An 11,887-nucleotide genomic window follows, 5' to 3' on the forward strand; every position below is an offset into this window, starting at 1 on the left:
CTATTCTAGGCGTATTTATGGAGGAGACAACGAATAGACAGACAGACTAAAGTCTAGATATATATTTATTTATATTCAAATTCAAATGACAAAAGAAATGAAACGAAACGAAACAATTTCTGTTGGTCTCTGTGACTTTTTTTTGTGTTTTTTTTTTTTTTTTTTTTTTTGCTGTCTGTTTCTTTGTGAACGCGTGGGGCGCGCCTATGAAACGCAGGTGGCAGGGGGAGCCAACATTTGTCGCACACATTTTTCACATATTCAACAACAACAGCAACAACAACAGCAACCGAAGAATGAAAACTTTGAAAATATCACCAACAACAACAACGAACAAAAAAAAATGGAAAAAAAGAAACTCATGAATTCCACACAAGACAAGACGATGAAGATGTTGTTGAAGAGAACGCGATGGAAACGAAAACGAAAAAGAAAAACTAAAACGTAAACTTAAACGGATCACATAGACGGAGACAACGACAACGTCATCGACGTCGACATCGACATCGACACATCGGGCGACACTTTTCACATCATTTTGCTTGGCTTAATTGCCGCCGTTGACGCTGCAATTGAAATTCAGCGTGAATCACGAAGCACTTCACACATCAGTTTAACACAGAATTTGTCGCGCGACACAAAACCAAAAAAAATAGGGAAATTACAATAACGTGGAAACGAAAAAAAAAAAGAAAAGAAAATGAATTGGAGGGAAGCGAAAAAACGCACTGGAAAATTAATATATTTGGCCGATTGCGATTGTGGGGCAAGTGCGAAGCGTTCACCGGCGTGCGCGTTACTGAAGATCGCCTCAGCTGACGACGACGATGGCTCCCGCTGCTGCTGCTGCTGCTGCTGCTGTTGATGATGACTGTGGACTGCGGCCAGTGGTTGGCAAGAGGCAGGAGATAAAGAAGGAGAAGGTGGACGGGGCAGCGACTGCGACTGCGACGTTTCTGAGCAAATCCAGCGCATGTCGCTCTACTCAGTTTGTTCTACTCTCTGCAAGTTTGCCCCAGCGTCTGTGTGTGTGTGTCTGCTTTTTTTTTTTTCTTTTTCACGCAAATTGTTTTGCAGCAGCCGCAACGTCAACGGCCAACGGCCCAACAAAAACCAGCTGAAACCGCTTTGAAGTGCGTTCATGTGGTTTACGTTTTCACGAACAACAAGTTGACACATTTTGCTTTTCATTTTCAGTTTTTAGATCCAACATTCAGTTGACGACTACGAATCAACAACTTTAAAAACTATTGATCATGGACTAAGTGTACGCATAAACGTTAATGAGAACTGTGCGTTTATACCGTAAGCGTTTACACGAACAACAAGTTGACATAATTTTTGCCTTATAAACGCAAGCGACTCAACAACTTTGAAATTATTGATCATGAACTAAGTGTACGCATAAATTTTTTCTTAATCATATTCAGTATTCAAAATTCAAAACATTAACGAAACAAATACGACTCATTAAATTAAAAAATATTTATCATGATCTGACTACACGCAGAAATGTAAGCGTTAACTGCAAAATGTGTGTTCATACAGTCTGCGTTTTCACAAACAATCAATTGAAAATGTTCTATCATGAGCTGACTTCACGCATAAACATTGACGTTAATGACAAACTGTGCGTTTAAGCGAACAACAAGTTGACACACTTTCGCTTTATCAATTTCAGTATTCAAAATTCAACATTAACTAGATAACTTCGAATCAACAATTTTGTGACTATATATCATGAACACATAACAGAAACATGTTGACAATTTTCTATTATTCATTTTCATTTTACACAAAGTTCACAACTACGACTCAACAACAAATAATGTGACAAAGTTCACATTATTAACTTTTAGCAAACAAAACATTAAGCTGTCAACAACTTTGCAAATGTTTATCATGAACTGACTAAACGCATAAACCTTAACGGCAAATTGTGGCCAGCCTTGTCCACCTGTCTCGAATTGCAGCAGTGAACACACACATTGAAAAATTGTTGCATCCTCAGTGCTTAGTTTTCAGTGATCAGCCTCGGCCTTGTCACTTATGCAACGTTTGTACAACATTCGATGCGAATTTGTGCCATGATAATAAACTTTACCAAACTCGGAAATATTCAAAAAGATATGAAATCTATATTTTCAAATAATTTCGTCAGAACTTCTTCAAATATATGATATTTCAGTTGAAGATTGTTTTGTGGAGAACTTGAGTTTAATTAGTGAAATATTTTTCATGTAATTCTTCCATTCCATAGCATAATATATCAAGAAATGAATGGCAAACCAGTAAGAAGGAACAAATCAGGGCGGTACCACAAAAATACTAAAAATATACCAAAATACATTCCCATTTTGTACTGACTAAGTAAAGAAAAGTCAATTGAATTGAAAATATTTAGAATAATTTTGAATGTGTCTAACACATAATGTTTTTTAATATTCTTTTGCTACCGATAATATTATCATAATTGTAAACACAATGGAATTGAATTAATTGATTCACACTTTTCCACACAATATATTTCAATTTAACAAAAACATTTTCCTATGTAATTCTTCCATTCCGTACAATAATATTTCAAGACATGAATGAAAAATGAATTTTTGTATTAAATTTTTATTGAAATATTTTAAATCGTTCAACACATTTTTAAGACGAATAATATTATTGTAATTATAAACATTATAGAATTGAATTCATTGATTTATCGTAATTATAAACATTATTGAAATTAATTCATTGATTCGCACTTCTAAGCAGAATATATTTCGATTTGATGAGAAACAAATTAACAAAAACATTATTTATTAAATTCCTTAGAATGAGAAAAATACAGTTACTGAAAATTTGGTTAAATCGATGCCTAAAGCCAATAGCTCTTTAGAGCTATTAAATTGATTGTTTTTTCAACGAGCACTCAGAAATGTTGTGAAATGTTGTTAACTGATTGGAATTTCATATACTGAAAAGGAAAAAAGCAGCAAAAACTATCGATTACACAAAGTGGTTTTGCGATTCAAAATAAGTCGAGATGTCGCTAACGAGCAAAGTTTTTGAACATCTGCCAAAGCGGTAGACAGAGGTCAAAGTTGAATAGTTAAGCGGCTGCTGCTGTTGCCACAAAGAGGAAAGCAAGAAAGTACAAATAAAAAAAAAAAAAACAAAGTTAGCAACTAGTTGTTTTGGCTATGATAAGAAATTTGGCATATGTTCGGCCTTCAATGGAATGAGGAACTGTGCAAATGCAGCACAAAAATAACAAAAGTAAAAAAAGAAAACGAAAAACCTCAAAGAGAGGAGAAGAAACAGAAAGAGAGGCGGGCGACGGCAATCGACGCAAATGCAATTATAGAAATTGCACAAAATGCATTTCTCTGCATTTCTGCACTATTTATTTTGTTATAGTATGATAAATTCACTGCTGTTTATATGTGTGTGTGCGTGTGTGTACGTGTGTTGGGGGCGATGCAAACAACGTCAGAAGAATGAAGAATATATAGCTAAATGGATTTTTGATCGTAATGAGGCTAATGATGACGTTGAGACAGAGAGAGAGAGAGTTGAATAAGTGCTTGTTTCCAGCTAAATCTTTCAGCATCTCTTACTTAGTTATTAATGCGCTTTATAGCGTCAACAATAGCAACAACTAATAGTAACAATATGAAGAGCCTGAGGCGCGACCTTCACTCGCATTTTCTTTCGCTTTTCACTCAAGAGGATTGCGTAAAGCATCTCGACCATCGGCCATCGGGCATCGGCCATCGTCTGAGATACTTGCGATACGCAGATACTTAGATATAACGCAGCAGATACTTAGATACTTTTTTGTTCAATATATACGGCAAGTTGTTGCCTTGTTTTCGTCAATTGTCGACAATATCGTTTTTAATGTGCCTCTTTATTTGTTTGAAAAGCAAAAGGCAAATCAACTCGCCCAAAAGGGCGACGCAGGGAAGGGGGAAGTGTGTGTGGTTGTGTGTGGCAACTGTTTTGAGAAATGCCAAGAATATAATTTTAATGCATTTTCATTTTCATTTTCATTTTCATTTTGAAAATGAAACAAAAACAGAAAACAGAGAAACACAAAAGAAAAAGAAACAACACACAATGTTCAAGTATTGCCGATTGATTGCTGTTGATTTTGTTGGCCAGAAAAGTGATTTTAACCAAACAATATTTGAAGCCAAAATGAATAGGCCACCACATAGGGACGTCAGGGCCGAGGTTGAGGGATTCACATGAGGTATGAGCAATGAGTTGTTAATGGACAAGCGGTGCGAATGGATCATTTGCAGCGACGGGGCAACAATTCACTACGCAGCTCAAATAGCCGAGAGCCGATAGCCGATAGCTGATAGCCGAGGGCCAAGGGTGAGGCCAAAAGAATGCGCGGGGGGAGGTCACGCGATTATGGGGTCGACACGATTTTGTATTGTTTGTGCAAATGTTGCGGCGCATTTATTTATATTTATTTATATTTATTTGTGCGCGCCAAGCGTGCAATTGATTGATTGATCGAATAACAATCCTGCAACAATATTGCATTTGGTGCTACACAGTGCATTGCCATCCCTCTACCTCTCCCTCTCTCTCTCTCTCTATCTCTCTCTCTCGCTCTCTCTCTCTCTCTCTCTCTCTCGCAACCCCTCGAGGGGCTGTGACGTCAGCATTGACACAATAACCCCTTAAAAGTGCGCCCAGTGCCAGTGACACGGCCTGTGGCGAAACCAAAACAGAGACGGAAACATGTCAGGCAGCATGTTGCTGCAACATACCTTTGCAACATGTTGCTAGCAGTATTCGTGGTTGTTCCCACTTCGATTTCGTGTCGTATTTATTCACCGATGCCTCATTTCAATGCTGACTTTTGTTTCATTTCATCGTTTCTGTGTCTATTTCATGTCACTTATTCACTGCGTGTTACATTTCATTGTTCCCAATGCTGATTGGCAATTGTGTGGCAATATAAAAATATCATTACATTATTTTGCATTTTGATAAATGAATACATATGTATGCTTATATAAAGAATATATTCCTTAAAAATATATTTTCCTTTTGTGTCGCATCCATCAATCAAATCTCTAAAAACACTTCACAAAGTTATAAAATGATGCCTAAAATTAGACCAACAACTAAATCAAGTCCCCCACAATCATTTTATATGCATTTCAATTATCATAAATGCGACCCAAAATAGCTTTACTCAATTAAACACAATTAAAAGCTCATCAAGAAATCCAAATACATAAAAGAGCTTTAAAATCGAGAAGTGGCGTTCAAAATAAAGGCATACGAGGCGTATGCTATATATGATTAGAATGTCATTCGCAATAGCGCTGTTTACTATTGTGAACTTTTGTGTTAGTTTTAGCAGAGACACAAACCGCATGCACATTGTCCTCTCGTCACATTTGCCTCGTCATGTGAGCACATAAGGGTCTTTGCGATGGTTCAATTGGATTGGTTTATAACTCACCTGCAATGAGAAAAGGAAAGAGAGAGAGAGAGAGAGAAAAGGCATTAATCAAGTGTGTTCTGGTTCTTTTATGATAAACTTGATGAAATGAAGTGTGCGAGGTTAAGTGCTGACGTCACAGCGACGCAGTGTGCCTGACCTCGTGACCTCTTTCAATGCGGCAAAGTTCAAGGGACATTGACACAATGCCATCAACTGTGACAGAGCAAGGGAGAGCAAAAAAGAAGGAGATAGAGAGAGAGAGAGAGAGCTAGGGGAACTGTGACGTCCATAGCTTTTGTCCCAAGTGAAAGCTGCGTTGTGAATGCTTGTCGATCAGCAGTGTTTAGCTTTCAATGACGTCAATGTGCTTGACAGAGGTCAAGAGCTTGCCAATGACGTCACCGCAAAACCAAAGCGCCCTCTATGCGGAAGCTTCAGCAACTGATAGGCAAGTGAAAGCGCTGTGCCAATTGAAAGCGCTGCTGAAAGAGCTTTTCTGTGTGTTTTTTCGAACTTCCAGTGCTTAAATTTTTTCGAAATTTCAACAAGTTTCGTTTTGAATGCTGCAGGCAACGCTAATGACAGCGTCGACTGCGACAGCGACAGCGACAACGACGCCAGCGTTGACTGCGAATCGTCGTCGTCGTCGTCGTCGTCGGCATTTGTTGCTCAGCAGCAGCGAGCACGTGCTGTTTGTCGGCTGCGGCTTTAACTTTGACTTCGGCTGTGGCTGTGGCTGCGGCTTCAGCTTCGGCTTCGGCAATGCTTCGGCTCGGCCTCGGACTCGGCTCAGCTCGTTTCGGCTGCGGCTGCGGCAGTTGATGTTGGTTATGCTTTTGCTTTTGCTTTGACCTAACTTCCCCACTCAGCTGCTGCTGCGCCCACTTTCAGACATTCATGAGCTGCTTACGGGCTTCACGTCTCAGTAGCTGCGTGTCTCTCAGCGTATGTGTGAGAGTGTGGAAGCGTGTGTGTGTGTGTGTGTGTTTAGCAATAAAAAGTGCTGCACTGCCGGCTCAGGATGCTGCTACGTGCCATACTTGGGAACTTTGCACAGTTCTCGCTGTCGCCCCGCTGCTTTTTATTTTATTGTCTGCGCGCTGCCGAAACTCTTGATCCGTCAAAGGACCCTCTCCCTCCTACTACCTACTACCTACTACACCTCCCCTACCCACCCCACCGCCTGTCACAGTCTGAACCACCGCACTTCACATTCCTGTGGGTTATTGAACATCAGCAGCGGCAGCAGCGGAGAAGCATCGCCACTTGACGTCGACGTTGCCCTCATAAATATGCAAAGAAATTGCAAACCAACTAAACGAGCCAAGCCAAAAAAAAACGACAGCAAAAAAAGAAGGAAAATATGAAGAGAATGCAGAAGGAAAAAAAAACTGAAAAGGAAGCGACAAACGATGCGATGTCGAAATTTCCTCCTCAATGCCGCCGACAGCAGCAACAACAACAACAACAACAACGAGAGCGACAACGACAACGACAACGATGCTTTTTCAATACGCCCAGGCACGACGGCATTGGGGCGTGTGAATATTTAAACTGTTCAATTGCCACGCCCACAGCGCCAATCAAGGCATTTAACGAGAACAAGTCCAAGAACATGACAAAGACTAAGGACTAAGCAATAAGAAGAACTACGAAATGAGATGAGACACAAAAAGGAAAAGTGCCTTAAGCGCCTTCTTTTTACAATGAGTTGAACAAACTAATGCATAGATTATTATTCAGATTTATCCAACTGTGCACTCACTCGCACACTCACTCGCTTAAGAAGATGTTTGCTCATTTATCGATTGCAATACTTTCGCTGCTGCTGCACTTCAAGTGAAACCTGCCGGTGAAATGAAGTGCTTAATAATGCACATTAAGGACTTTGCTTCCAATTAACGCAAAATCAACATTTGCTTCAATTTACACAAGTTCAATAGAAGACATGATTAATACCAATTATGCCCCGCTGCAGTTGACGATGAACTTGAAGCAATCGCATTAAAACTTTAGCTTTAAGTTGAAAGCCAATTAGGAAAAAAACTGCATTATTACACTTTAGTGGCAATTGTTATAGCGTGTCTCAATTGCTTTGGCTGACAATTTGATATATTTGGGATTAGTACTATTGCGATATATTTTGGTATTTTTAAGTATATTAATTTAGTATATTGTTTTAACGGGTTTCAGTTGGTTTGGTCGACAATCTAGTATTTTTTCTACTCTATGGTATAATTTGAATTGAGACTATAGTGGTATACCAAATACCTTTGGTATATTTCAAGATTTTTAAGTATATTATTTTAGTATATTGTTGTAGTGGATCTAAGTTGCTTATGTTGACAATCTAGTATATTTTCTACTCTATGGTATTTTTTGAAAGAAGCGATAAAATAAATACATACAGCATTTGTTATGTCTTAGTATTTTGATGTATTTTAATTTAGTATATGGTTATAGCGGGTCTTGATTGGTTTGGTTAATAATGTGGTATATTCTCTGCTCTATATACTCGATATACCATATGTTGCCTTGAGTATATTTTAGTTTTTGTAGTCTATTAAATTGGTATATTTTAAGAAATGCCAAAAAATTAATATAATAATTCTTATGCTCTTCACATGGATACTTTTTCTTTATTAAGCTTAATACAGTTATTTCTTAAAAAAAAAACAAGTAAGAAAGTGTACTCGACTGTGGGATACCCGCTACCCATTTTGAATAAAAGCAATATATTTTGTGGTATTATTCTCAAAATATACCGAATATACTACAAAAATACTAAAAATATACCAAATGGTATATGTGGTACATCGATATAGTACCGCATTCAAAATATACCATAGACGGCTCAAAGCCAAAGCAACTAAGACCCCTAGTAAGTAGGCGTTTTTGTCCATACAAAAGTATTTCTTCAATAACTTCCACAATTTTTATCTAATCGCAACCAAATTTTCAGGAATCACAACTACTATTGTTATTATTGTATATATCGCGACTCTAGCTTTAAAATAACGCTTGTTTGTTGTTGATTTTTGTTGATTTGTCGGTGCGGAAGTGGGCGTGGCAAAAATTTGAAACAAACTTGATCTGCGTGCAATCATAACAAATGCTGTCGAAAAAAATTATAGCTCTATCTCTCGTAGTCTCTGAGATCTAGGTGTTCATACGGACGGACGGACAGACACGCAGACGGACAGACGGACATGGCTAGATCGTCTCGGCTGTTGACGCTGATCAAGAATATATATACTTTATAGGGTCGGAGATGCCTCCTTCTACCTTTTACATACATTTCCTGCCGGCACAAAGTTCTACCCTATGGGTAGCGGGTATAAAAAAAAAAAAACTAAAAGTAAGTTTCTTAAAACTTATGCGTTTAGTATAAATATAAATGAAAAGAACTGTTCATAAAAGCATATTGAACATTATTTTTTTTTAACACTAGTTTCTGACAGACAACGTACTAAATTCATTTATATGTTATATATAATATAATTTGATATTTGTAATTTTGAAATAAAATTCTAAGGCACGTTAAATAAATATTTTGTCTAATTCCACAAAAGAATCATTCCTACAATTCATACACATTTTAGCGAGAAAAGCACATTAAAGCTTGTGTTATATTCAAATATAAGTAACTGCAAAACAACTCTTAAAGGCAAAACTGTCTCACTATGAACTTTAAATTGGGACGAACTCGCGTTGTAACTCAACTGCGATGCAGAAGAATTAAGTCAACTTTGTCGCAGCGGAATAGAAATTTCGCAGCAGCAGATGCGACTTATGTATATTCATCTCTCGAAATGTTAATACTTAAGAAGCGAGTTGCTTCTGTTCGCTTTTTTCTTGACTAGGTCATTTCCCACTTCCCACTTGGGGAGGAGACAAAAAACAAATGTGCTTGTGACATTTCAGTTTCATTTCTAGTTTCTGCTCAGGTGGCAACTGGCAACTGGGTTTTATTGTTGTTGCTGCTGCTGGAGTCATAAAAGCAAGTTGAAAGTGCGCCTGGAGCTGCTATAAAATTGCTTGGTTAATTTGAGTCGCTCGCCTCGGTCGCATTACTCATACGCAACATTGTCGCCGTTGGCTAATGCTAAACTAAGGCGTCTCAGTTTAAGCCGGCCATTTGGCCAGGCAAAGTCTCGTCAGTCACTCATTTAATTTGTCATTTTCACCCTCCTCGCAGCTTGTGTCTCGCTATCTCGCTCCCTCTGTCTCTGTCTCTATCTGTCTCTCTACATGTTGTTGAAGAGGCACTTCAAAAGGTCAGCAGCTTGACATTTTGATTTATTTGCTTTACTGGCGCCTAAACTGTTGCTACTGTTGCTGCTGCTGCTGCTGCTGCTGCTGTGGCTTGTTGCTTGGCATAAACATAATCGGCTTATTGGCAATGCCACTGCTGAACTTGGCTCCAGTTGCGAACTGATTTTGTTGCCAAATTGCGTCTAGTAAGTAGCAAATTGTTGCTGCTTCTGCATCTCCTTCTCCTTCTGCTGCTGCTGCTGCTGCTGCTGTTTACCTTTGCTATACGCTGGCCTTTGTCCCTTGGATTAGCTGGTTGCCTCCTGATATGCTCTAAGACTCACAGGCTTTGACTTTTACGACGGAAGAGGACTTAGCCAACTTCACCCCTGCAGCTTATGTAACTAACAAATGAAATGCATTGTTTGCCAATGCTGCAACATTTGTTGCTGCTGCACAGTTAACGAGCTTCTCACGTCTCATTGACTTTGCCCACCTTTTTCTTCTCCAGCATTTCGGCTAATGGAAATTGAATTCGTTGAACCGCTTAGCTTCAAGAAATGCAAATGAAGTGTAAACCACAGCGGAGGTAAACCAAGCAACTGTTTAGCAAAAATTGTGAAGGGAAAAGCTTCAACGCATTCATTGCTCGACAACACTACTTGAAAAGCAAAAGCACAAGCACAAGCATCAGCCATCAGCATCAGGATGAAGCAGGTAGCCGGAGTTTTGATCAAATCTCAGAGGCTATAATGAAATTTTGCCACGGGGACTCTGCGAAAATCTACTCGAAGGAAATGATGTGGAAAACTATTGTAAGCAGCTCCTTTTGTTTTCACATGCATTCAATTTACCAGCCAGCTAGCGTCTTCAATGAGCTTCTTTAAGTACCTTCCGTGCTCTATGGCTTAATTATTAGCCATCAATTTTATGTTGTTTATGCAAAAAGAGATTAAAATGAAAGTGCTTATTTGTTTTACCAAATTTGTTTGTATAAACACAACTTTTAAATATAATCTCTGCGTGATTTAAAGTATTTCCCCTTCTCAGTCTTAAGCATGTATATTGTTTTCATACATACATACATGCACAAATTTATGTTTCTAATAAATTCTTATGTAAATGTATTTTAAGTCATCTATATATCTCATTTTTTTATAAGTAGAGACTGAAAAATAGTTCAAGAAATGAACAAAAGAAAGTTTCTTATACCTTCTCTACTTCCTTAACTCAATGAATTTTACTATTATTTTTTTAAAGTAGTTCCTCAAACTTAGCTTGGAGAATAAACAGAAAAATGTTTTATATAGCATTACTTATTTTATGTGTATCGTTAAATGTGTTTAGAGCTTAACAATATAAAAACAACAGCTCTTTTCAATGATATCGGAAAAGAAATTAGAGCAAATAAAGTTTGCATTATTTTTGATTTTATATGCGGCGCTGTTCTTTGAAATAGCAGTGCGTAAGTCTTGAGTGTTTGCGATTGAAAAATTCTATTATAAACTCTGCTACGAGGCAAAATGTAATTATCAAAGCTTAATTCGTGAACAATTCGACAATATTATTATTTTGGAAACTTCAATATTTTAACGAATATGGATAATGACAAAGGAAAATAAATCATTATGATGTTCATTGAAATAGTAATGTTAAAAAAGTAGCTTGTAAATAATTTAATTTGGCTTTAGCCAACTATTTTATTGATTAAAGACTCACACTTAATACGTGTCTTAGAGTCCACTAAGGCGTCGCCACGTTGCTTTGTGCACAATATTAATTACAAAACAAATCCAATTTTTATCATTATTATTAACTTTTTATTAGTTTATCATATATAATGATAGTTAGCTTAGGAATATTTACTTCCCAAAACTTATATTTATGGGATATGTTTGTCGATATACTTAATAGGGCGTTTGGTATATTTTTGTATTTGTCCGAAATATTAATTTTAATATATTTTATTGAATATTTTAATAGTATGTTTATTTATTTATTTGGATATATATATGCATATATATCATATACATATTTATTTTCTTTCTTTGTACATATTTTATTTAATATTTTAATAGTAAATAATGCCTTTGGCATATTTTGCTATATTAATCTATATTCTATAGCTTTCTGTGTTTTTATATGTACTTTAGTTATCCTTTAATG

General features: G+C 37.2%; 1 protein-coding gene across 3 annotated transcripts in view; it reads right to left on the reverse strand.

The window, feature by feature from the left end:
- LOC117572014 (potassium voltage-gated channel protein Shaker) overlaps positions 1 to 11,887 on the reverse strand; it is a 150,455-nt gene that overhangs the window by 117,462 nt on the left and 21,106 nt on the right. The window lies entirely within an intron of this gene.

The sequence above is a fragment of the Drosophila albomicans genome, chromosome X (assembly GCF_009650485.2).
Source record: "Drosophila albomicans strain 15112-1751.03 chromosome X, ASM965048v2, whole genome shotgun sequence".
Lineage (NCBI taxonomy): Eukaryota > Metazoa > Arthropoda > Insecta > Diptera > Drosophilidae > Drosophila > Drosophila albomicans.